This window comes from Lissotriton vulgaris, chromosome 2_2 (assembly GCF_964263255.1).
Source record: "Lissotriton vulgaris chromosome 2_2, aLisVul1.2, whole genome shotgun sequence".
Lineage (NCBI taxonomy): Eukaryota > Metazoa > Chordata > Amphibia > Caudata > Salamandridae > Lissotriton > Lissotriton vulgaris.
The window spans coordinates 101,576,334-101,601,255 of NC_141688.1; the positions used below are offsets into that span (position 1 = coordinate 101,576,334).

The 24,922-nt window shown below is 44.3% G+C and overlaps 1 long non-coding RNA gene across 1 annotated transcript in view; it reads left to right on the forward strand.

The window, feature by feature from the left end:
* Positions 1-24,572, forward strand: part of LOC147729089 (uncharacterized) — a 66,995-nt gene extending 42,423 nt beyond the window's left edge. The window contains exon 3 of the long non-coding RNA XR_015309203.1: positions 24,201-24,572. This is a non-coding gene — a long non-coding RNA (uncharacterized LOC147729089). The remainder of the gene's footprint in view (positions 1-24,200) is intronic.
* The last annotated feature ends 350 nt before the right edge of the window (positions 24,573-24,922 follow it).

Below are 24,922 nucleotides of genomic sequence, written 5' to 3' on the forward strand. Positions count from 1 at the left end.
GAGATGACTGATGTAGCAGACCGCAGAAACATTGTCCATGCGTAGAAGGATGGAACAGCAAACTCTGTTTTTTGAAAGGCTTTGGATTGCAAAGGAGCCTGCAAGCATCTCTAAACAGTTGATGTGCAATTTTGGCTCCTCGCTTGGCCATGTACCGCCAGTCGATATTGGACCACAATGGCTGGCATCTAATCTAAATGGTCGATCCACCATTGGAGTTCTAGACGTGATTCCTGATCTAATTCGATAAGATCGGCATAGGCCAAACCTGTCATAGGTGTCTTATTTTTAGGCGTTGAAGAGCCCGATAATGACGGGGACCAGGAAATATGACTTGGATTAAAGCAGAGAGAAGACCGACTATTCTCGCCAGCGATCTCAGAGATATGAGTGAAGTCCGTAGAACATGGGCAATTTCCGCTTTGATCATGGAAACTTTGGACTGGGGAAGGAAGAGAGAAGCTGCGACGGAGTCTATCAAGAAACCCAAGAACTCGATGGTCTGAGAAGGAATGAGCATCGACTTGTCTGCACTGAGGAGGAATCCCAAGTCCAAGAGGAGGGATTGAGTGGTATGAAGATCTGATAGGAGAAGCTGTTTGTCCGAATTCATGATCAAGATATCGTCTAAGTAAATAATAAGCCTGATCCCGAGGGATCGCAGACAGGTCACCACTGGCCTCAGAAGTTTTGTAAAGCACTAGGGTGCTGAGGAAAGACCGAAAGGGAAGGGAGGTAAAGCGGTAAGTGAGGCCCGACCACTGGACCTGGAAAAATTTGGAGTGGGAAGGATGGATGGGAACCATGAGGTAAGCGTCCTGTAAATCCAATCAAACCATCCAATCCGAAGGCTGCAGTGTATCCCGTAAGTGAAGAATGGTTTCCATCTTGAAGTGGCGGTACACAACAAATTGGTTGAACCATTTGAGATTGATCACTGGTTGCAGTTTCTTGTTCTTCTTCTGGACAAGAAAGATGGAGCTTAAGAACCCCGACGGGTCGAAAGGGGCGACCTGAATGGCTTGTTTCCAAAGAAGGGTTTGAATTTCTGAGGATATCAGGAGAGCCATGTCGTTTGAAAAAACTAGCGGGGGGGAAGAGAAGCTCTATAAGATAGCCTTGAACAGTATTTAGTACTCATGGATCTGTGCTGACGGTTTGCTACTTTGAAAGAAACAGTTTTTTTTTATTTCAAAGAGTTTTATTGAAGACATTTTATAATACAGTACAGTGGTAATGCGGGGTCGATACAGGTGAGATACAAATGCCTTGTGGTTACATTAGGCATCACCGAAGGGTAGGCTGATATTGGTAGTTGACGTATCTGTAAATCGACCTCCTACAGAGGGTGGGGGAGGAAAGAGACATACCTTGTTGCTTGTGGGTATTGCGGTAGTTCTTCTGTCCGTGTCCTCGGAAACCTCTACCCCGCTGAGGGTAGAATTGGAGTTTGTAGTCTTGAGAGGAATTGTTCAAGGATCCTCAGGAGCCCTGATTGTTGTGGGAACGGCCGGAAGAGCGGCTCCTGCATCTGCCGGCCCGTCCAAAAACCCGTGGGGCGAACACCTCCTGTATGGACAGTTGCACCTTATCTAGAGACGCAAAAGTGGACACAAATCTACTAAGATCCCTGAGCAAGGATTCGCCGAAGAGAAGACCATTAGCCTTACTACCCGGATCTTGAGGAGCTAAATTGGCAAGTTTGTGATCTCATTTTATTAAGAGGCCTTTGCGGCGCTCATGCGTAATGGCGGCATTTGCATTTCCCAGGAGACAAAAGGCTCGCTGAACCCACATTGAGATAACTTCGGCTGACAGGTCCGAACCATCTAAATGTGCAGCTTCAGCTATATCAAAAATGTGAGCCACATCGAGCAATTTATCCTGGCAATTAGCCAGGCTTTGTCCACCCCTTTGCGGGGATCTTTTCCAAACTTGGAAAAGAAGGTGAGGAGTGGCTGGTCAATAGTAGGCACCATGGAGATTTTTTCTGGCAAAGAAGGTTTGGGACATTCGGACTTGAGTCTGGACCTGAGTCTGGACCTGACCGCGGTCTCCAATGGAAGGCGTAGTCTTTTTGAAATGTATTCCCCTATGTGAGTAGCGGGCAACCACTCTGTGGAATTAGGATGACTTATTGTGGAAGGATCGAACATAGGAATACCTTCAGCATCAAAAACTGGTTCAAACACAAAAGAATCTGATTTGGTTTTTTTGAAGGGGGGAAGGAGGGGGTCAGAAATATCAAAGAGGTCAAACAGGTAGTCTGCTTCCTGCCATCCTGTCATCATCAGTGTCCATAATAGAAGAAATAACTAAGTTTTGCGGTGGCTCTGCGTGCTTCATTTAGAGTTTTCGTTTCCCCTCGGTACCTATAATCTCCTCCTGAACTGGAGACCTGGGAGGCACTATGTCCTCATTCAAGTGCGAGGGAACCTCCTGACTCAGTCGTGACGCAGTTTTGGAAGAGAGCAACGCAGCAGAGGAACCCACCTTTTTATGTCTGCTATACCCCACAGACTGGGCCAGAGCCTTGGACAGAAGGCTTAACATGGAATTTTCCTTTCCTTTTCACATGTGTAGCATAGAAGATTCTACTGCATTTTCCACAGATGAATTAATAAATTTATTTAGATCTTGCTTAAAGGCTTCGCCTTCATAATTCAATGAAATACGCTCAGGTGAGCTATCCATTTCCATAGTGCCCAGAATTAGCAGTAAGAGGCACGAGAAGTTAACAGAGAGGCATAGGGGAGGGGCGGCAAGAAAAAACACTCCCTGGGGCGTGTCAGGCAGGGCGAGCTCTCCAGAGCTCAAACGCGCTGCTGAGGTAGACCGGAAAACACTCTACGGTGAAAGCGCAATAAATTGCCACTCGGGACGGGCGCGTTGACCGGGCTGAAGCAAAACGCTTTACGCTACACCACGCCAAGGGAGCGCAAGCCGACAGCTGAACGCGAGCGGTAATAGCGCGCTGACCGGGAGAAAATGTAAGAAAGGGGGCTGAGGCAAAACCCTTGACGATACACCGGGCCAAGGGAACACAGGCCGAAAGGTGAGCGCAAGCGGTAATAGCCGCGAGAGGCAGCGGGCGTGACCACGGCGAGTGGAAGCAGCTCAAAGAGCAGCATCGCGGGAAAGCGGCGAACTACACGGGGCACAAGTGTGTAAAGCAGTGAAAAGGCAACAACACCGTAATAAATTAGATAACAATATAGTATAAAACTATCTGACGGGGCACAAGTGTGTAAAGCAGTGAAAAGGCAACAACACCATAATAAATTAGATAACAATATAGTATAAAACTGAGAGCAAAAAGATAAAGCACTTATCTGACTGCAAGCAGCAAGAAAAGAGGAAGCTTTGCAGTCAGATATGATGTTTTAAAGGTTACTGTTTCATGATTGGTTATTTGAATTAGTTTGTTTATTACATTTCCATTGGCCAGTTTGGTTACCTGGGCCCCTGGGAACTATACTTTTTTAGACTTATCTTTGCTGCTATTGGAATAAATGCAAGATAAGAAAGCATAATAGGAGCCTCCGGTCTTGCCATAAAATTGTGGTTATCTTACATAGTCCCAAAGACCAAACTAAAACAGCTGCTACTTCCTGTTATGATTAAGAATCAGGTGCTGCTTTCTGGTCAGTAGGAGCCATCTGGGAAGGGAGAAGACAGAGCTGCATCTTCTTTTACAGGTCTATTCGACAGTAGTATATAATGAGATTATGCATAGGTGCCCCTAGGTGTCAGTTGTATGACCGTACCCATCCTCCAAAAGCACTTTTAAAGCTACTTACATTATCAACACACCATTGAGTGGTGTCGATGTGGATGTAGTAGGATCCCTAATTACTTAATGCAGGTTACACAGGTATATCCTAGGTAAATTTCCTAGTACTTTGACCCTGATGTAAAAATCCCTGTTTGCAAACCAAGATGTGGAAATCACACATAAACTGGATTGCAAATGGATGCCATTTGGATTGCGACCTTTGTACCGTGTACATTGTTAAATGCTTGACTAGTATTGCCTCCAAGCTTTGAAAATTAAACTCAAAATAAAGTTTCCTAATTATAAGTTAAAAAGATAAGTAATTTGGAAAAGGAACATTTTTATGGGATAAGCATAAAGGGTATAAGGTATGGGGTTATTGTTGGGGGGGGGATATTGGTTTAAAGGTATATAGTAACAGGTTTATATGACAGGTTTATGGTTATGGAGAAAGGGGTTGAAGGCATAGGTAAGGGTGTGGGATGTAGAGTTAGGGCTACAGAAATAGATGGCAAGGGTATATGGCTAGGAGTATAGGGCTGTGGGCTTAAGGAATAATTTATAGAACAAAGGTTATTGGTAAAGGGTTAAGACTTAGCAGTTTAGGGTTAAGGTTATAGAGGTTATGGTATAGAGGCTAAGGGTATAGGGATTTGGGTTTAGGTGATAGGGCATATTGTTAAGGGTATAAGTCTAAGTGATATAGGCTAAGGGTTTGGTGTATAGGAAAGTGTTTCACACCCTCCCAGAGACTTTTATTCATGCCAACCCAAAAAGAGCTCCAGTAACCCCACCTAAGTCCGATATTTTGCTATGTCTATGGGAATAGACAACGTACACCGCAAATTGAAACAAGCATTAGAAATGCAATCTGGCTCGGATTTATTTGAGTTTGAGCTAATGGCATTGTAAATGCCAATGTATTGTTGCTATGTGTTATGGAGTGTGTTCATGTGGTGTGTACTGCCAGTGATCTCCTTGTGAGTGTGAGAATATTGCACCGTTACTGCCTGTGATGCCCTTCTTGTGAGTGTGAGAAGCTTGCACCTCTGCTGCCTGTGGTCTCCTTGTGAGTGTAAGAAGCTTGCACTGCTGCTGCCTGTGATGTCGTTCTTGTGAGTGGGAGAAGATTGCACCTCAGCTGCCTGTGGTCTCCTTGTGAGTGTAAGAAGCTTGCACAGCTGCTGCCTGTGATGTCCTACTCACTACTCTACTCACTACTCTACTCACTACTCTACTCACTACTCTGCACTCACTACTCACTACTCTACTCACTACTCTACTCACTACTCTGCACTCACTACTCACTACTCTACTCACTACTCTGCACTCACTACTCTACTCACTACTCTACTCACTACTCACTACTCTGCACTCACTACTCACTACTCTACTCACTACTCACTCACTACTCTACTCACTACTCTGCACCCACTACTCACTACTCTGCTCACTACTCACTACTCTACTCACTACTCTACTCACTACTCTGCTCACTACTCACTACTCTGCTCACTACTCACTACTCTCCACTCTACTCACTACTCACTACTCTACTCACTACTCTCCACTCTACTCACTACTCTACTCACTACTTTCTACTTTCTACTCACTACTCACTACTCACTACTCACTACTCACTACTCTACTCACTACTCTACTCACTACTCTGCACCCACTACTCACTACTCTGCTCACTACTCACTACTCTACTCACTACTCTACTCACTACTCTGCTCACTACTCACTACTCTGCTCACTACTCACTACTCTCCACTCTACTCACTACTCACTACTCTACTCACTACTCTCCACTCTACTCACTACTCTACTCACTACTTTCTACTTTCTACTCACTACTCACTACTCACTACTCACTTCTCTACTCACTACTCTACTCACTACTCTACTCACTACTCTACTCTACTCACTACTCTACTCACTACTCTACTCTACTCACTACTCTACTCACTACTCTACTCACTACTCTACTCACTACTCTACTCACTACTCACTACTCTGCACTCACTACTCTACTCACTACTCTACTCACTACTCACTACTCTACTCACTACTCACTACTCTGCACTCACTACTCTAATCACTACTCACTACTCTGCACTACTCTACTCACTACTCTACTCACTACTCTACTCACTACTCACTACTCTGCACTCACTACTCTACTCACTACTCACTACTCTGCACTCACTACTCACTACTCTACTCGCCATTCACTACTCACTACTCACTACTCTACTCCTCACTACTCACTTCTCTACTCACTACTCTAAAGTAGTGAGTGCACTCACTACTCTACTCACTACTCTGCACTCACTACTCACTACTCTGCACTCACTACTCACTACTCTGCACTCACTACTCACTACTCTACTCACTACTCTACTCACTACTCTACTCACTACTCACTACTCTACTCACTACTCTACTCACTACTCACTACTCTGCACTCACTACTCACTACTCTACTCACTACTCACTACTCACTACTCTACTCACTACTCTGCACTCACTACTCACTACTCTACTCACTACTCTACTCACTACTCTGCACTCACTACTTTACTCACTACTCTACTCACCTCACTACTCTACTCACCTCACTACTCTACTCACTACTCTGCACTCACTACTTTACTCACTACTCACTACTCTACTCACTACTCACTACTCTACTCACTACTCACTACTCTGCACTCACTACTTTACTCACTACTCTACTCACTACTCACTACTCTACTCACTACTCACTACTCTACTCACTACTCACTACTCACTACTCTACTCACTACTCTACTCACTACTCACTACTCTACTCACTACTCACTACTCTACTCACTACTCTGCACTCCCTACTCTGCCCTCCCTACTCTGCCCTCACTACTCTGCCCTCACTACTCTGCCCTCACTACTCTGCACTCACTACTCTGCACTCTGCCCTCACTACTCTGCACTCTGCCCTCACTACTCTGCCCTCACTACTCTGCACTCTGCACTCCCTACTCTGCACTCCCTACTCTGCACTCCCTACTCTGCCCTCACTACTCTGCCCTCACACGGACAAACAGTTGTACGGCAACACTCTCCGTAGAAACCTTCTTTTAAAGATAAATATATTTTATTTCATGTTAAGAAGTATATATAAATAAAACAAATATTGTTATTACAAAATATGTGAATAACTTTTAGTCAATGTATTTCTTTAAAAAACATTACTTTATTTTAAATAAATTCTATACGTAAACTTTAAGATTTTCAACCCCATCATAAATAAATGCACATTTTATACTTTAGGTGATGTTTTTTTTTATGCTAGAAACTTTTTTGGGGATGTAATTAGATATCTAATTTTTTTTAACTAAGCATGAATAATGCTGTAGCTTTTTTTGTATTTTCTACACTTACAATAGTTTATATTAATTTACATCAATATTTAACATGCAAATATTTGTATTAAATCATTTGTCAGTTTAATAAACGTTCAAAATCTTCCCCGTACATTACCATAGAGAGCTCTCCAGACCCCGTGGCAGAGATCCATGTGAAAAGCTACAAGTAGTAACATTACACTCGTAAATTAGTTAAGGTTTGTGAATAGCCCCCAAGTGTCAAGGTTATTCATCGACTGGCTGATTACACAAATGATAAATCACATGGTTACCTGACACTGGCAACAAAGAAAAAACGTTTTTTTTTAACAAGCCATATGCTTGTTACCCGTTTTTAGCCCAACAGCTCTTATTTTATAACGAGCTAAAAAAAACTGTGAAAAGTAATATTGTGCGCGAGCAAAATAAACACTTTCCGTTCAGCATCACATCCTCCCCCAGTACCCCCACCATGCACTTTCCATCATTGGGGTAAGACTGTTCTTTTATTTCATCATCATCTCTATAGCGCACACTGGCACTGTATGGCTTCAAAGCGCTGTCCGGAGTGCGGCCTCGTTCCAGCCTTTTCTGGGGTGCCCAGAGCCTGGTTCTGCTAGTGATGAGGTTATGAATACGCTGTTCTGGCCCGAGCCTCTGGTAGGTGGTTATGCCACAGGAAGTCCTTCAACGCACTCTCTTTACCCACCAGTGGAATTTCCCCTACACGTAGCGCTTCCCAGGGCCACCAAGCGCTACATCAGACGTATGATCTGTAGCGCTCTGCAACAGTAGCAGAATTACCAATTTGTACTTAAATTGCGTTGTTTCATAAAAACATCAACATGTTCGGCCTGGTATCAGGAGCTACAACAACTTTTATTTTATAACGAGCTAAAAAAAACTGTGAAGAGTAATATTGTGCGCAAGCAAAATGAACACTTTCCGTTCAGCATCACATCCTCCCCCAGTACCCCCACCATGCACTTTCCATCATTGGGGTAAGACTGTTCTTTTATTTCATCATCATCTCTATAGCGCACACTGGCACTGTATGGCTTCAAAGCGCTGTCCGCAGTGCGGCCTCGTTCCAGCCTTTTCTGGGGTGCCCAGAGCCTGGTTCTGCTAGTGATGAGGTTATGAATACGCTGTTCTGGCCCGAGCCTCTGGTAGGTGGTTATGCCACAGGAAGTCCTTCAACGCACTCTCTTTACCCACCAGTGGAATTTCCCCTACACGTAGCGCTTCCCAGGGCCACCAAGCGCTACATCAGACGTATGATCTGTAGCGCTCTGCAACAGTAGCAGAATTACCAATTTGTACTTAAATTGCGTTGTTTCATAAAAACATCAACACGTTCGGCCTGGTATCAGGAGCTACAACAGCTTTTATTTTATAACGAGCTAAAAAAAACTGTGAAAAGTAATATTGTGCGCGAGCAAAATGAACACTTTCCGTTCAGCATCACATCCTCCCCCAGTACCCCCACCATGCACTTTCCATCATTGGGGTAAGACTGTTCTTTTATTTCATCATCATCTCTATAGCGCACACTGGCACTGTATGGCTTCAAAGCGCTGTCCGCAGTGCGGCCTCGTTCCAGCCTTTTCTGGGGTGCCCAGAGCCTGGTTCTGCTAGTGATGAGGTTATGAATACGCTGTTCTGGCCCGAGCCTCTGGTAGGTGGTTATGCCACAGGAAGTCCTTCAACGCACTCTCTTTACCCACCAGTGGAATTTCCCCTACACGTAGCGCTTCCCAGGGCCACCAAGCGCTACATCAGACGTATGATCTGTAGCGCTCTGCAACAGTAGCAGAATTACCAATTTGTACTTAAATTGCGTTGTTTCATAAAAACATCAACACGTTCGGCCTGGTATCAGGAGCTACAACAACTTTTATTTTATAACGAGCTAAAAAAAACTGTGAAAAGTAATATTGTGCGCGAGCAAAATGAACACTTTCCGTTCAGCATCACATCCTCCCCCAGTACCCCCACCATGCACTTTCCATCATTGGGGTAAGACTGTTCTTTTATTTCATCATCATCTCTATAGCGCACACTGGCACTGTATGGCTTCAAAGCGCTGTCCGCAGTGCGGCCTCGTTCCAGCCTTTTCTGGGGTGCCCAGAGCCTGGTTCTGCTAGTGATGAGGTTATGAATACGCTGTTCTGGCCCGAGCCTCTGGTAGGTGGTTATGCCACAGGAAGTCCTTCAACGCACTCTCTTTACCCACCAGTGGAATTTCCCCTACACGTAGCGCTTCCCAGGGCCACCAAGCGCTACATCAGACGTATGATCTGTAGCGCTCTGCAACAGTAGCAGAATTACCAATTTGTACTTAAATTGCGTTGTTTTATAAAAACATCAACACGTTCGGCCTGGTATCAGGAGCTACAACAGCTTTTATTTTATAACGAGCTAAAAAAAACTGTGAAAAGTAATATTGTGCGCAAGCAAAATGAACACTTTCCGTTCAGCATCACATCCTCCCCCAGTACCCCCACCATGCACTTTCCATCATTGGGGTAAGACTGTTCTTTTATTTCATCATCATCTCTATAGCGCACACTGGCACTGTATGGCTTCAAAGCGCTGTCCGCAGTGCGGCCTCGTTCCAGCCTTTTCTGGGGTGCCCAGAGCCTGGTTCTGCTAGTGATGAGGTTATGAATACGCTGTTCTGGCCCGAGCCTCTGGTAGGTGGTTATGCCACAGGAAGTCCTTCAACGCACTCTCTTTACCCACCAGTGGAATTTCCCCTACACGTAGCGCTTCCCAGGGCCACCAAGCGCTACATCAGACGTATGATCTGTAGCGCTCTGCAACAGTAGCAGAATTACCAATTTGTACTTAAATTGCGTTGTTTCATAAAAACATCAACACGTTCGGCCTGGTATCAGGAGCTACAACAGCTTTTATTTTATAACGAGCTAAAAAAAACTGTGAAAAGTAATATTGTGCGCGAGCAAAATGAACACTTTCCGTTCAGCATCACATCCTCCCCCAGTACCCCCACCATGCACTTTCCATCATTGGGGTAAGACTGTTCTTTTATTTCATCATCATCTCTATAGCGCACACTGGCACTGTATGGCTTCAAAGCGCTGTCCGCAGTGCAGCCTCGTTCCAGCCTTTTCTGGGGTGCCCAGAGCCTGGTTCTGCTAGTGATGAGGTTATGAATACGCTGTTCTGGCCCGAGCCTCTGGTAGGTGGTTATGCCACAGGAAGTCCTTCAACGCACTCTCTTTACCCACCAGTGGAATTTCCCCTACACGTAGCGCTTCCCAGGGCCACCAAGCGCTACATCAGACGTATGATCTGTAGCGCTCTGCAACAGTAGCAGAATTACCAATTTGTACTTAAATTGCGTTGTTTCATAAAAACATCAACTCGTTCGGCCTGGTATCAGGAGCTACAACAGCTTTTATTTTATAACGAGCTAAAAAAAACTGTGAAAAGTAATATTGTGCGCGAGCAAAATGAACACTTTCCGTTCAGCATCACATCCTCCCCCAGTACCCCCACCATGCACTTTCCATCATTGGGGTAAGACTGTTCTTTTATTTCATCATCATCTCTATAGCGCACACTGGCACTGTATGGCTTCAAAGCGCTGTCCGCAGTGCGGCCTCGTTCCAGCCTTTTCTGGGGTGCCCAGAGCCTGGTTCTGCTAGTGATGAGGTTATGAATACACTGTTCTGGCACGAGCCTCTGGTAGGTGGTTATGCCACAGGAAGTCCTTCAACGCACTCTCTTTACCCACCAGTGGAATTTCCCCTACACGTAGCGCTTCCCAGGGCCACCAAGCGCTACATCAGACGTATGATCTGTAGCGCTCTGCAACAGTAGCAGAATTACCAATTTGTACTTAAATTGCGTTGTTTCATAAAAACATCAACACGTTCGGCCTGGTATCAGGAGCTACAACAGCTTTTATTTTATAACGAGCTAAAAAAAACTGTGAAAAGTAATATTGTGCGCGAGCAAAATGAACACTTTCCGTTCAGCATCACATCCTCCCCCAGTACCCCCACCATGCACTTTCCATCATTGGGGTAAGACTGTTCTTTTATTTCATCATCATCTCTATAGCGCACACTGGCACTGTATGGCTTCAAAGCGCTGTCCGCAGTGCGGCCTCGTTCCAGCCTTTTCTGGGGTGCCCAGAGCCTGGTTCTGCTAGTGATGAAGTTATGAATACGCTGTTCTGGCCCGAGCCTCTGGTAGGTGGTTATGCCACAGGAAGTCCTTCAACGCACTCTCTTTACCCACCAGTGGAATTTCCCCTACACGTAGCGCTTCCCAGGGCCACCAAGCGCTACATCAGACGTATGATCTGTAGCGCTCTGCAACAGTAGCAGAATTACCAATTTGTACTTAAATTGCGTTGTTTCATAAAAACATCAACACGTTCGGCCTGGTATCAGGAGCTACGCGCGTGAGTAAGCGCTTCAGCGCCGCAGACAGGAGGAGCAAGCGCTATATATAAATGCTATAATACAAGGACATGGGTGACTGGTCCAATAAATGGCAGAAACACCCAGACACACAGATAATCGATCCTGATGAATAATGCAAGCCCTAATCAATGCAAGTATCGACATCTGAAATGACCTAAGCTGCACTCCGGCCGGAGTCGGCCCTGGACACGTCAGCATTGGGGGAGGGGCACCCGGCGGGGGTCACCTCTGCAGGGCTCGTCTGCGACGATCAATGCACTGACATCAGAGTCAATGATTATCGGGACTGATAGAGCTCGGATAGAAATATTGCTTAGGCCAAAGCCAAAAATAACCGGTGAATTAAACAGCACCGTGTCTTTATTTTAAACATTTCTGAGTGTTTAAGAGTGGACAGTGCACTAAGCCTACAGGGCGCAACATCGGAGTATTTATATCACAGGTAAGTTTTTCATCCAATTGCATCGGAAGTCAATACATCGCAGAGGACATTACAGTATTTAAAAACGCCTTTAAACACCGTTTTTTAAACAAGACAAAAATAGTGCAGCGCAGCGTGCGAGGAAAAGAAGGAAATGGCGCCCTTTGGAAATGAGACTCTTCAGGAAACACAAGAACTACAGTGTGGACGAGCATGTATGAGTCATCTTCTGTGAGCCTCGCCTGCTGCCTCTCGTCATTTTACATTGAACGCGCTCACCGCTGGGAACGCGCTCGCATCATCTGGATTGCATTACACGGGCACTCTGACAGCTCCTAATTAAGATGAATCACTCTCCCGTGCTCGTTCGCGAACAGAAAATGCCAACTCAGGCACGCGTACATTGCATACAGCCTATCACGTCAACGCTACTGAATACACAGCACAGCGAAGACGAATCACTAGGCAGATGCCAAAAAAATCTAAGGAATGTCCCAGCCGGAGTCCTTTCTGAAACTTTTTTTCTAAATACTAAAGAGCTCGCAAGCTCCTCCTACACTCCGTGTAGGGGAGGCCCGAGCCCTAAAAAGTGAAGCTGTAACCAGCTTACGCTGCCACAAAAACATCTTTTGAGGTAGAGTTGGTTATTACAGAATATTTGCTTGGACCTTGCCCTAAGGCCACCACTTGGACAGATTTACTGCATAAGAGAAACCACTCTTCCCTTTTCTCTCCATCCCCTTGGTGACTGAGCCATTCCATATTCTGAGAACGTTGTTTTGCTTCGTAGCCACATTATAGTGTCCCACTTTGGGAAGCCTTTTCAATTGCACACAGATGCTTCTGCAATTGTTATAGAGGTTGTTCTATCACAGCCTGATTCTGATGGTGTAGAGTGATTATCTACCTCAGTCATAAACCATACCATAGAGAAGCTGCGAGAGAATTCCCATTTTTGCATGATCACTTTTATTGTATGCTAACTGATATTGATGGTTTTTTAACTCTACACATTGGGACACTGCTATCTTGTCACCAGTTTATGTGCTCTGACCCTTAAAACATGGTAAAATTGGTAAACCCCCAGTTGGCATATTTAACTTTCCAGGAAGGCCATAGTATATGGAACAGAAAAATACACGAGTGGCATAGAAAGTTAAATGTCACCTGTGGACTGCAGCACCAATTATGCTACCACTAGGCTGACAAGGAAAAAACATGGGCTCATTCCTACTTTGGCAGCTTGACTGCTGCAGATTTTAAACCTGTAGGCACACCTATCGAAGCAACTATTTTTGACAAGAAGGAACCCTGTTTTTAAATATTAAATGAGTAAGCCTCATAGCCTTTAAGGTAAGATGCCTAGTATTTAAAGGTGAACCATGTAAGAATTTTATGTTGGAATGTTCCTCCAAAAGCAATTTTCACTGGGAAAGGGCTGTAGCTTATCCTATGAGAAAATCTAATGTTCAAATAAAATACAATTCTTTGCTAACTTTGGTTTGGGGGTAAGCTACAGAAATGATTCAAACACTGTTTTAAACATTACAAAAAATCCAATTCAGCAGTAAAGCTAGATTTTTGATAAATATACAGGAAATGTTTGTTATGTTATGCAAATTTGTAAAGTGCACTATTACCCATGATGGGAGTAGGTGTGAGTCTAGCCAAACATAGGGCCTATTGGGGCGACTCAAAAATCTAGGGGCCTCATTTATGAAAAGTGACGCATCGCTGCGTGAAAACAGCGATGCGTCACTTTTCACTGCGCACTCCTTGCGACATTCCTGATGCGTCATATTTAATGTATGACGCATCATGTCGCAAGGAGTTACAGATACGTCAGTATTTCTGACGTATCTGTAAGCGCAAAAGTGACGCATTGCTGGAGTGTGTCACAAAAGTGACGCAACTCCAGCAATGCGTCCTTTCACATGGGGAAAGCCCCATGTGAAAGGTCTTGCGTCAGTCTTACGCCTGCTGTGAGGCAGGCGCAAGATTTTGACGCAAAAGCGTCCTAAAAGTGACGCAGTGAAATCTCATAGATTTCACTGCATCAATATTAGGAGGCTTTTTGCGGGGGAACCCCCCTCTGCATACATTATACCTGACGCAGGTATAATGTGGCGCAGGGGTTTAAAAAGTGACGCATCTACCTAGATGCGTCACTTTTTAAATATGGCGCAACAAGGCGCATTTTTTACACCGCTGGTGCGTCACAAAAAGTGACGCACCGGCGGCGCAAAACTAACGCAAGGCCTTCATAAATAAGGCCCAAGGTCTTCACCTTCTTGCAGAATTCAAGAAGTGAGGACGAGTCTCCTAAGCATAGTGGCAGGTTGTTCCATACTTTAGGAGTGATGTAGGAAAAGGATCAACTGCCGGACCTGGTTTTCCATACGTGTGGGATGTGTACAAATATGAGTCCAGGTGAGCAGAAGTGTTTAGAAGATTTGTGAAAGCAGATGCGATTGTTGCAGTATGCCGTGCCAGTGTAATGTAGTGCCTTGAAAGTGTGGATGAGGAGTTTGAATTGTGCATGTTTGTGTATGGGGAGCCAATGGAGATCCTTCAGTTGTAATATGAAGAGAGTGCGCCATTGGAGGTTGAGAATATTTCTGGCCGCCAAGCTCTGACTGCTCTGCAGCCTTAAGGGTAAGTTTTTTATTCCAGCACAGAGGGTGTTCCCATAGTCCAGCTTGCTTGTGATCAGGATGTGGGTCACCATTTTGTGGGTGCTGATGGGGAGCTATTTTAGCATCTTCCTCTGCAACTTCAGGGTATAAAAGCATGAGATCCGTGACTGCGTTGGCTTGTGCGGTCATGTCAAGTTTGCTGTTCCTGCCCAGCCCGAGGTTCTTGGCATTTGTTCTTGGGGATGGGTGCCGGACCTGTTGGCCACCAAGTGGAGTCCCATGATGAAGTACTGTCCCTGAATTTGGTCTTTGGTGGTCAGCTTTAGAGAGTTGGTTGAGATTTACAAAGTACCTTCGCACTCGTGGAGGAGGACCAGCAGTCATGGGGGAGTCAACGCACTTGTTGCAGAATCGCTGCAATGAGAATTCCAACCAACTAGTGGTGGGGTTCTGACTGGTGAACACAAGCCTGCCTGTTAGATTTGGGGGTCTCTAGTTGGCAGAGGTAGGTACCTTTGACCAAATAGGGACCCTTGCATCTAGTCAGGCTAAGGGGGTACACTTCTAAAATACCTCCTGCTCACCCCCTTGGTAGCTTGGCACGAGCAGACAGGCTTATCTCAGAGGCAGTGTGTAAAGCATTTGTGAACACATACAGTAACCCAGTAACAACACTACAGATGGACACCACACAAGCTGTAGTATAAAAATAAGTATTTTTATATAGACTTCACACGACCACAAATGACAAAAATCCACAATACCGTACTTTAAAAATGGTAGAAATAGCTTAGTTCTCTTTAGATGTGAAATGCAACACTTTAAGTTCAATGTACCTTCGGATGCGTAACGCTATACAACGAAAGTGTTGCAGGGAAGGTGATGCGTTGTTTTCTTACACTCAAGAACGGTGATGCGTTGGGTCCCTACTGCTGCGTAGCGGATGCATTGGTTCTTCTCCGCGTGGGAAGGTGAGGCGTCAGTTTCCTACTATGCTTCCGTGGCGATGCGACCAGCAGTGCCCTGATGCAATGAAGATCTGGTGCAATAAAACAAAAATGGCGTCTTCTTCTTGATGTGACAATAATGCGTGCACGCCTGACGGGCGTGCGGCGACTCAATGATTCTTCTGAGCCGCGACAGGTCCCGCGACACACTTCTCCGGTGATGCAATGGCGTCTGCTGCGATGGCGACACTTTGCTCCGGTGATGCGTGATGCTTTGGGGGATGCAATGGCAACAGCGACAGCGGCGGCACGCTTTTCCTGTAATATGACGGCATCTGCTGCGATGGCGACACTCTTCTCCGGTGATGCGACGACTATGGCTGCAGCGACGCGCCTTCTGAGAGACTGCGTATTGTGCTTCCAGCTCCCAGCAACACGCAGTCTCTCAGAAGGGCCAGCTCAACAGCAGGCACTTCAATTCCCAACAAGGGAAGGCAGGGACGCTGGTTGGTGAAGTCTGTTGTCCCTGATACTTCAGCAGGAGGCAAGCTCTATCTCAAGCCCTTGGAGATCCTTTACAAGTTGATTTGAAAGTAGCACAACGTGCTTTCTTCTTTCTTTGGCAGTAAGACAACCACTGTAGACCAATCCCCCAAACAGCACTCAGCTTAGGGATAGTCTCCTCCTCAGTTTCTCTGGTACCTCTCCTCAGCAAACGTTCTTCTTGTTTCCCAAAAGTGATCTAAAATTCTTGGGTCTGGGTCCCAATATTTATACTAGCAAATCCTTTATCCTCTGAAGGCAGAGGGGCCTGTACCCAGTCCAAACCAGTTCTGTTCAGTCCTGGAGAACTGTGTTGACAAGACTCCTTCTTTCCTTTTACAGTGTGGGCCAGGGACATCAGACGCACCACAGGAGGTTGGAGCCAGTATTGTGGAAGGCAGGTCCAACCCTATTCAGGTCCCAGGTGCAACTCCTCCCACACATCTACATGAAGATAGTTCTATTCAGCCCTGTGCTGACTCACCTGTCTCCTGGAATCCCCCAGCCCCAGCCCCTGTCACTCAAACTCCAGACAAGGAATACACAATCTAGCAGAGGCAGGCTTGGACAGTTTAGGCAAGACAATACCTACTTTCTAAAAGTAGTATTTTCCAACACAGAATGTTAAAAGATATAATTTACCATTCTGAGAGTTCAGGCATACTAAACTCAAATTTCTACCTAGTTCCCTGAGTCAGTTAGGATTATAAGATGCTATAATCAAACTGCCCATTCTGGCCTATGGGAAAAAGGTAGCCTTACAATAGTGAAAAACAAAAGGGCTGTAATTCACTATTAAGACATGCAACACACACCAGGGCATGTCCTACCTTTTACCTACAATGCACCCTGCCCTTGGGCCTACCATAGGGGTGACTAATATGCAGAAAATGGAAGGTTTAGGGACTGGCAAGTGGGTGCACTTGCCCCGTCAACATGGCAGTACCAGGCTGCACATATGCTCTGTTATGGGGCTGCACTGTCCATCCGAGTCACCAGAATCTCGGGGTGTATGAATCACATGAAGACAGCATATTTCGATAGAACGTGAACACTATGTGTATAGGAAAAACCGACACAGTACAGATCATTCATACATGGTTGACAAATCCAAAGCAAATAGCAAACAGTTACCATCAAATTGACTCAATGATCAGTCCTATCATTTGGCCAAACCCAGGTGCATATCAGGCTAGTCCCCTGATCATTGGGACATCAAGCGCCGCACCATTTGTTGCTGGTTAAGGATTTGGTCCACCAACACAAACGAACCGTCAATGATGGCTGATCTTTGATGGTCCGGGAATGATTGTACAGGAATGATGTTGAACATTTCAAAAGGCTTTGTAACTACGCTTTATGGTGCTCTATTTCTGTTTTACTTATTATATTTATGTTGTGCGGGGCCTCGTATAACCTGAGCAAGGTCCAGGTGAGGTGAGGTCCATTTTCCTACCATGAAGGGTGAGCATGAATACATTATTTTCTTTAATTACTTTTGGTGAAACACATTGTATAGGTGATTGACACATCAAGTTTACAATTACCGACTATACATTTTTCCTCCATAGAATTCGGAGTTCCCAATTGACATGGAGGGCTAATGTCTTCGGTTGTTACAGGTTGTACCGTATTCAACCATTATTACATTTTTACTTTTCCCACTTTGGTGGTGGTGGTGTTTCTTTTGTTTCATTACTACTAGTCCAACTATTGAAAGAACTGAGGCCCTGACGAATGCCATGGGATTAAATACCCGATAGGCAGAAACATGTTGGCCCGTTACTAGACAGATATTTGTTGACTGTCTCTCTTGCACTGTTCTAGGTTTTTAATTAGGAGGTGTGGTTCGTCCGCAGAATAAAGTTATTAGTAGGAGGACACTCCATCCTATTTTAAAGTCATTATATTTTCTGTTGCACTGTTATTCACCTGGCCATCAAAGATCAGCCATCATTGACGGTTCGTTTGTGTTGGTGGACCAAATCCTTAACCAGCAACAAATGGTGCGGCGCTTGATGTCCCAATGATCAGGGGACTAGCCTGATATGCACCTGGGTTTGGCCAAATGATAGGACTGATCATTGAGTCAATTTGATGGTAACCCTTTGCTATTTGCTTTGGGTTTGTCAACCATGTATGAATGATCTGTACTGTGTCGGTTTTTCCTATACACATAGTGTTCACCTTCTCTCGAAATATGCTGTCTTCATGTGATTCATACACCCCGAGATTCTGGTGACTCGGATGGACAGTGCAGCCACATAATTAAGCTGGTAGGCCCCCTGTGTTTTTGTGTTCTATATATAGAAGTAGCTGGGGATAATAATCAGGTACGGGTCTTTAAATTACATATCCCTTGGACCCTCTCTGAATTGTTTTGTTGTTGATGCACATATGCACTGCAATGGCAGACCTGAGACACACTTTTACAGGCAGCTTCTGTGGGAGGCATAACCAGTGCTGCAAGCCCACCAACATCTTTTGATTTACAATCCCTCTGCAAATTCAGTGCACTCTACTAGGGCCTGACAAGTAAACCAAACCAGCCAATCATGGAATCACTCTTCCATACACCAATTTACCATAGGGAGCACTTGCACTGTGGCACCGATTAAAAGTTGCACAGTGCCCAAAGCATCCATAACCAGCAAAAACACAGGAGTCAACTTCAAGAAATGGAAGGGAGACCCACGCCCACAGCGCCAGCTCTAAAACTGCCCATGAGCAGCCACCCCCAGAGGAGCCCCTTAGCCACATTGGCTAACAATGACACCCTTGCACTCTGCACCTGGCTGCCCTGGTAGCCAGGTGCACCTCAAGTGCTGAACTGAACCTTGGGGATCCTTGGCTCTAACCCCCAAAACTCAGTTACCAAAACTGTTTACTTACCTGCTAACATAACACTTTGTTTTTCTCCATAGGAGTGAATGGTGGTTTTTTTCTCTGAAAAATGTTCTAAGTGTTGAACCTGTTTTGACGGCAGCAGAGTAACTAAGGGGCATATTATCAACAACTAGCGATAATTTTTGTCTCTAACTTGTTTAGAGACAAAAATTATCGCCGCACATCGGCGATTTTTATCGCAGATAAACCTTGCTATTAGCAAGGTTTATCGCAAATGCGATAAAAAACGGCGGCAATGCATGAATATCGCTGAAAAGTCAGCGATATTCATGCATTATCGAGCAAATGCTCTTAGCCATGTTATCCACCTCCCATTGGATAACATGGCTAAGAACTGCTCAGGGCAGGTGTTAGCTTTTGGAGATATTCGCGCTTAGCCCGAATATCTCCAAAAGTTGGTAATAGGAGATAGCGATGTTAGGGACTGTTTCCAGTCTCTAACATCTTGGCACGCCCACTTTGCATGTCATTAGTGATAAATATCACTGACATGCAAAGCGGGGCCCAAGATGGTCGCTATCTCCTTTTAGCTGTCACTAACTGGTGTTAGCGACAGCTTGGTAATAGGGAGATAATTTTATCTCCGCTTTCTTGGCTTTTAAAGCCAAAAAAGCGGAGATAAACCCCCTTGATAATATGCCCCTAAGTGTCTTCAAAAAAGTTAACCTGCTTGCTAATGTACTACAATGCCCAAACTATGTGATTAGTTTGTTCTGTGCAAAAGTAGAAAAGTAACTGAAAAGTAACTAAAGAGTAATCTTAAGTAATTTCAAGTATTCTGAAGCGCTTACAGCCCATTTGTTTGACTGCAAAGTAATTTGTATGCTCCAACAAAACCAAATACACACTGTATAACACTGTATCTTGAAATGTTTAATTGTATTTAAAGTTGACTTAGGCAATGCTCAGGTCCGCTTTGGTGCCTTAAGAGACAGCAGACATTGTGGTTGATTTAAAGTTTGGCAGACAGAGGGTATTCAGTACGGATGGCAGATAACATTGCTCCAGCCATCCCAGGGGCCATCTGCCCACCAGTCCGTAAATAACTCATTGACTGTCAATGTTGAAAGGTTTGACTGACTGCTCCCACAAATTTTTTTTTGTTTTTCATTGTTCAAACACAAACTCCCAAAAGTGATAATTTATTTTTGGAAAAAGAAAAACTAATGACCCCCATACCAAGAAATGTGTCCCCTATAATGTCTGGTCATTATTGTTTTGTGTATGTTTTACTGTCCCTCACCACCTTTTTTACCTGGCATTCTTGGACAGCAAAAAAATCCATCTGATTGTCCACTTTAAATTGGCTGACCTCCGACCACCTATGCTCAGTCGGGCCTTCGGAGGAGTATGCTGGCTGCAGAGATGGAGTAAGCACCATCATCTACATTCTTTCAGACTGCTTGCAACTGAAGGAGTCTAGAACCACATTCTAGATTTTACTCTGGAACCCTAGGCCGATGTCTCTTTTCTGCACGAAAGTGTTGAGGGGAGGTAAATCGTTAACCAATCAATCATTTTTGTTCCAATGAACTGTGACTCAGAACAATCACAGACTACCAATCGATGTTAAGTAAATGTATTACAAAGCCAAGAACAATTGGAAAAACAAGCACCTCAAAACGAGGGTGTAGAAATACATTGTAACTAATACGAAGCCAAACCTCCGAATAAAGTTGAGACGGTGCAGCATGCACAGAATAATCAGTTCCACAATCAGGATACAGAAAAGAATGGCTCCAACATCCATATTTTCCTTCATTGGAGGTTCGTAAGTGAAAAGCATGTGTCTATTCCTACACTACCACTAACGTGCCATCCCTACTTAGCATTTCCCAGGCAAGTTCTGTAAAAGTATCCGCACGTGAAGACTTCCTAAGAAGTCTATTCATGTTGAATGGGCCAAGTAACATAAAGCTGCAGAGCTCCTTCTAAGATGCTCTCTCTTTCAAGGCAAGTCAGAAGCCCCCAGACTCTGTCCCTAACTTCGATACATTAGCTCGCAAGTAGCATCCCAAGATGCAACGCAACATCACACCATCCAAGCAAGTTACCTCCTTGTAGATAACTTTCTACACAGCAACAATGCTCCCATGCCTGGGCTTGATGACCTTGATTCCTAGGCTCTCTCGATAAGAAAATACACTGTCCCTCATTATCAGCACCGCCGTTCAATGTATCTTCTCTTCCCTAAGCCTAATTCCTAATACAAAGACATTATTCTGACTAACAAGGATGAATTTTTCCACCTGCAACAGAAACGTGAGTAAGAACAAATTCCACATGCACATGAAATTCACTTGCGAGACTAATATGAAAGCTTTCAGGGAGAAATACAGTTCAGGCCTACAGAAATCAGCCAACATAAGAATGGCACATAATTTCATAACGGACCCATACAAATGAACATTATTACTGAGCAAGTTCAAATTAACACATTACATAAGCACATTAATTGTAAGAATTTTCATTAACTACATATATGAACCCTACACGTAAAGGTTTTCGTCTAGTCACACATAATTAAATGTTAATTTCTTAATGTTTACTCTGAAATACACCTAGCACATCACTTTTCGCATTATTACGATACACGATCTAATGCCCTAATGTTAGCACAATAAAGGATTATATGCGGGAGTGAACTACCCATGATTATAATTCACGCCTACAAATGAAAGAGAAAAATCACACTCTAACACACTTAAATAAGATGGGTGGACCACAAATGTGGCCATTGCTATGGAGTGTACTCTCAGCCAAACTGTAAATCAGCCCCTCTGTCTGAAAAAAGGTAAATGGTCATCTTTCAAGCAAATAAAGCGGTAGGGGTACAGGTCAACAAGCTCCAGTGGCTGAGTCAGGTACTCCAATTGGTACAGTTTAGAAGGCCGGTAAGAGATGACACATCATCTCTGGAGGATGACCTGATTCTCTTAGAGAAAGCAGTGGGTCATCTGAGACGCCAAGTCATATTTTGCTATATTTTTAATGCAGGTTTTTGAACTAAAACTGACCCCAAAAACATGTTGAAATTGGTTTTACTCCTAATTTGCATGTTTAACTTACCTTTAAGTCCCTGTTATATGTTCCGGTGTGTATCCAGGGCCTATAAGCTAAATGTTACTAGTGGACTGCAGAATTGATTGTGCCACCACTAGAATGACAGCGCAAAACATGCCTGAATGGCTCCCACTGTTGCCCGTTTGTGCAGTTTTAAAACTGCAAATTCAAACTGCCAAAATAATCTGTTTTGGCAGAACTAACCTCCTTTTAAATATCAATAAGTTAACCCTATGTAGGCCCATAAGGCAGGATGCGTGTCATTTAAAAGTGGGTCATATAAATGGAAGAAAGAACCTGCCATGTTGGCTTTAGGTAGAGAGGTGCACTGTGGGATTGGTTGCAGAAGGGCACACAGGAACTGCTGCAAAAGTGGGTACAGTTACTCCTGGGACCTTTTTCTCTATTGATTTGGGAGGGGCCAGAAGTCCCATACCTTGGAATCCTAGGCACCCTCTTCAGAACAGTACTGGACCCATGGAAGACAGAGGAAGAGCTGCACCTGCTGTTCAAACCTTTGAGGAGAACCCAAAGGTCTAGATATGCTCCCACTTCTTTTCAGGCTAAAGGAATAACCTCCAGGGGTCAGTTGGTTGACTTCCTGTTAAGTTGCAGGGCCACAAATGCTGCCAGAAGCCCACACTCCTGGAAAAGCCTAGCTGACCAGTTTCCACTGGTGCTGCCCTGGACCCTGCACGTGGCTTCTGTTGGACTGAGTCCTGACGTCCAAGTACTGTTCCTGAGGTCCTGGAATCCTTGGTTGGTGCTATAGTATACTCCTCCTGTCTAGCCCTAAAACTTGGGAGCTCGAAACTGTTTGCTAACTTTTGCTTGGAGAACCATTGAGGGACTGGGAACTACCTGCCAGCAAATCTGCTGTGGGTGCATCGCCAGTGGGCCTGACTACGCTGCTGCTTCTACAATGTTCTTCACCACAGCAACGCGGCTTTAGCTAGACATGACCAGCGTCCAATGGCATCAAATCCCTCTTGGCTACCGACTACAGTCTTGCCTTGCTGAGGAAATTATACTTCCAGAAAAGACTCTAAGTGTGAAGTGCGAAAGTCTCATTGGGCTTAACTCGAGCAGCATCCGATTGACGTTAATGACTTCCTGGCCGCGAACTCCGGAGGTTTCCTGCTTGAAACTTTTCTATTTTTATACATCGGAATGGGATTTTTATTTAGTTGTGGTTTTGACCTTTTAAATGTTTTGGAACTTGTAAATGCTTTACACATTTTCTTAAGTTAAGGCAGTCTGATCTGTGCCATAGTTACCAGGGATGGAGCTCAGGTTTAAATTACTGAAACCTTTACTGGAACAAGAATTTATACCTTTATTATTTGTGGTGGACTGTCATTCAACCCAACTAACAGGAGTGAGCTGGGGGTCTAAAACTTTAATTAGTTTTTTAAATTCCCATGTTGGTTTTCCTTATTCTTTGTATTTTTGAGACCTCTGTCGCATGATTGCTTGTTAAGTATAAAGTGCACTGACACCTCTTGCTTAAATGTTGGGTCATAAAAATCATGTAAAATGTTCCATAATTTTTTAATATAGCCTGCCGTAGCGTTAACAAAGGAGCGGGACTTTAATAGCCAGTATAGCCAGCTACAAGGGCTATAAGGCTATTAGACCAATCTGCCACTAGAGGGCAAAATGTTCTAACAAATAAAACAAAGGCCTCTCGGAGCCAGAGGGGATTGAAAATGTGAACAACATTGGAATGTTGCACTGCGGGCTTTTACCGGCCGCTAGAATCACGGAGCAATCCATTGTCTGCAATGAAGTGCTCCACATTCCAATGTATTTTAAAGATAATAGGCCTCATTCTGGTCGCCAAGGAGTACTACCTGTAATTCCTATGTTAAAATGAATGGGAATTTGGAACACACATTCCCTCTAATCAGAGAGTGTGATGTCTCTGACAACCTTATTATACAAGATGTTTGTTGCATACACTTGTCTATGGTGAAGCCTTCCTAATTTGAAAATAACGTAAAAATAACTAAGTGTAATCTGATAAACCCACTCATTGCTTGTTCTTTTCTGCTTTTAGTTGTTAGAATGTCTAAGAAGCCTTGGGGTACAATTGTCCCGCCACCATTTCCTCTGGGCCACCAGATACTCTCCAACAATGAGATTCAACAAGTTGTGGACAGGCTGCATTCGAGCCCAAGATGTACAAGCTGCGGGACGGCTGCCCTTATTCGACGACCGAAAAATAGCAAATCTCTTAGCCCAGAAAGATTAATCAATCTCTTGGAACGACTTACCCTTCATGCTGCTGAGAAAGCACCAGATCAGAAGAGAATTGCACAAGGCAAAATGCAAAATATGGGTATTGTGAACTCCTACGCCTGGAAAGGGTGGAATTAGTGATTCCTAAAAATTGGAATAGGGATGAAATAAAGCAAACAGTCAAGCCTACTTAATCAACTGAGTTTTATTTTACTTTTTTATTTTGCAAAGGCTTACTTTTTAATGATCAAGATGAGATACATTGTTAGAATAAGATTATACACAATACTGGAAATATTTATCAGAATGTTTCATTTAACTAATCAGCGTCTGGGTTGCAATCCTTTGTGTAACCACATTTATACCTCTGATGTCATGAAGATGTGTTTGTTTTGTCATTTCTTTATATTATTTGTTTTTATTAAGGTCAGTAGACACCGGAGAATGTCAACACATTTTACAACAGTTCGAGGCAAGGCACTGTCACATACCTTCTTACATGAAAGACAGCTACCACACCACAGCGAGTAAAAGGAACAA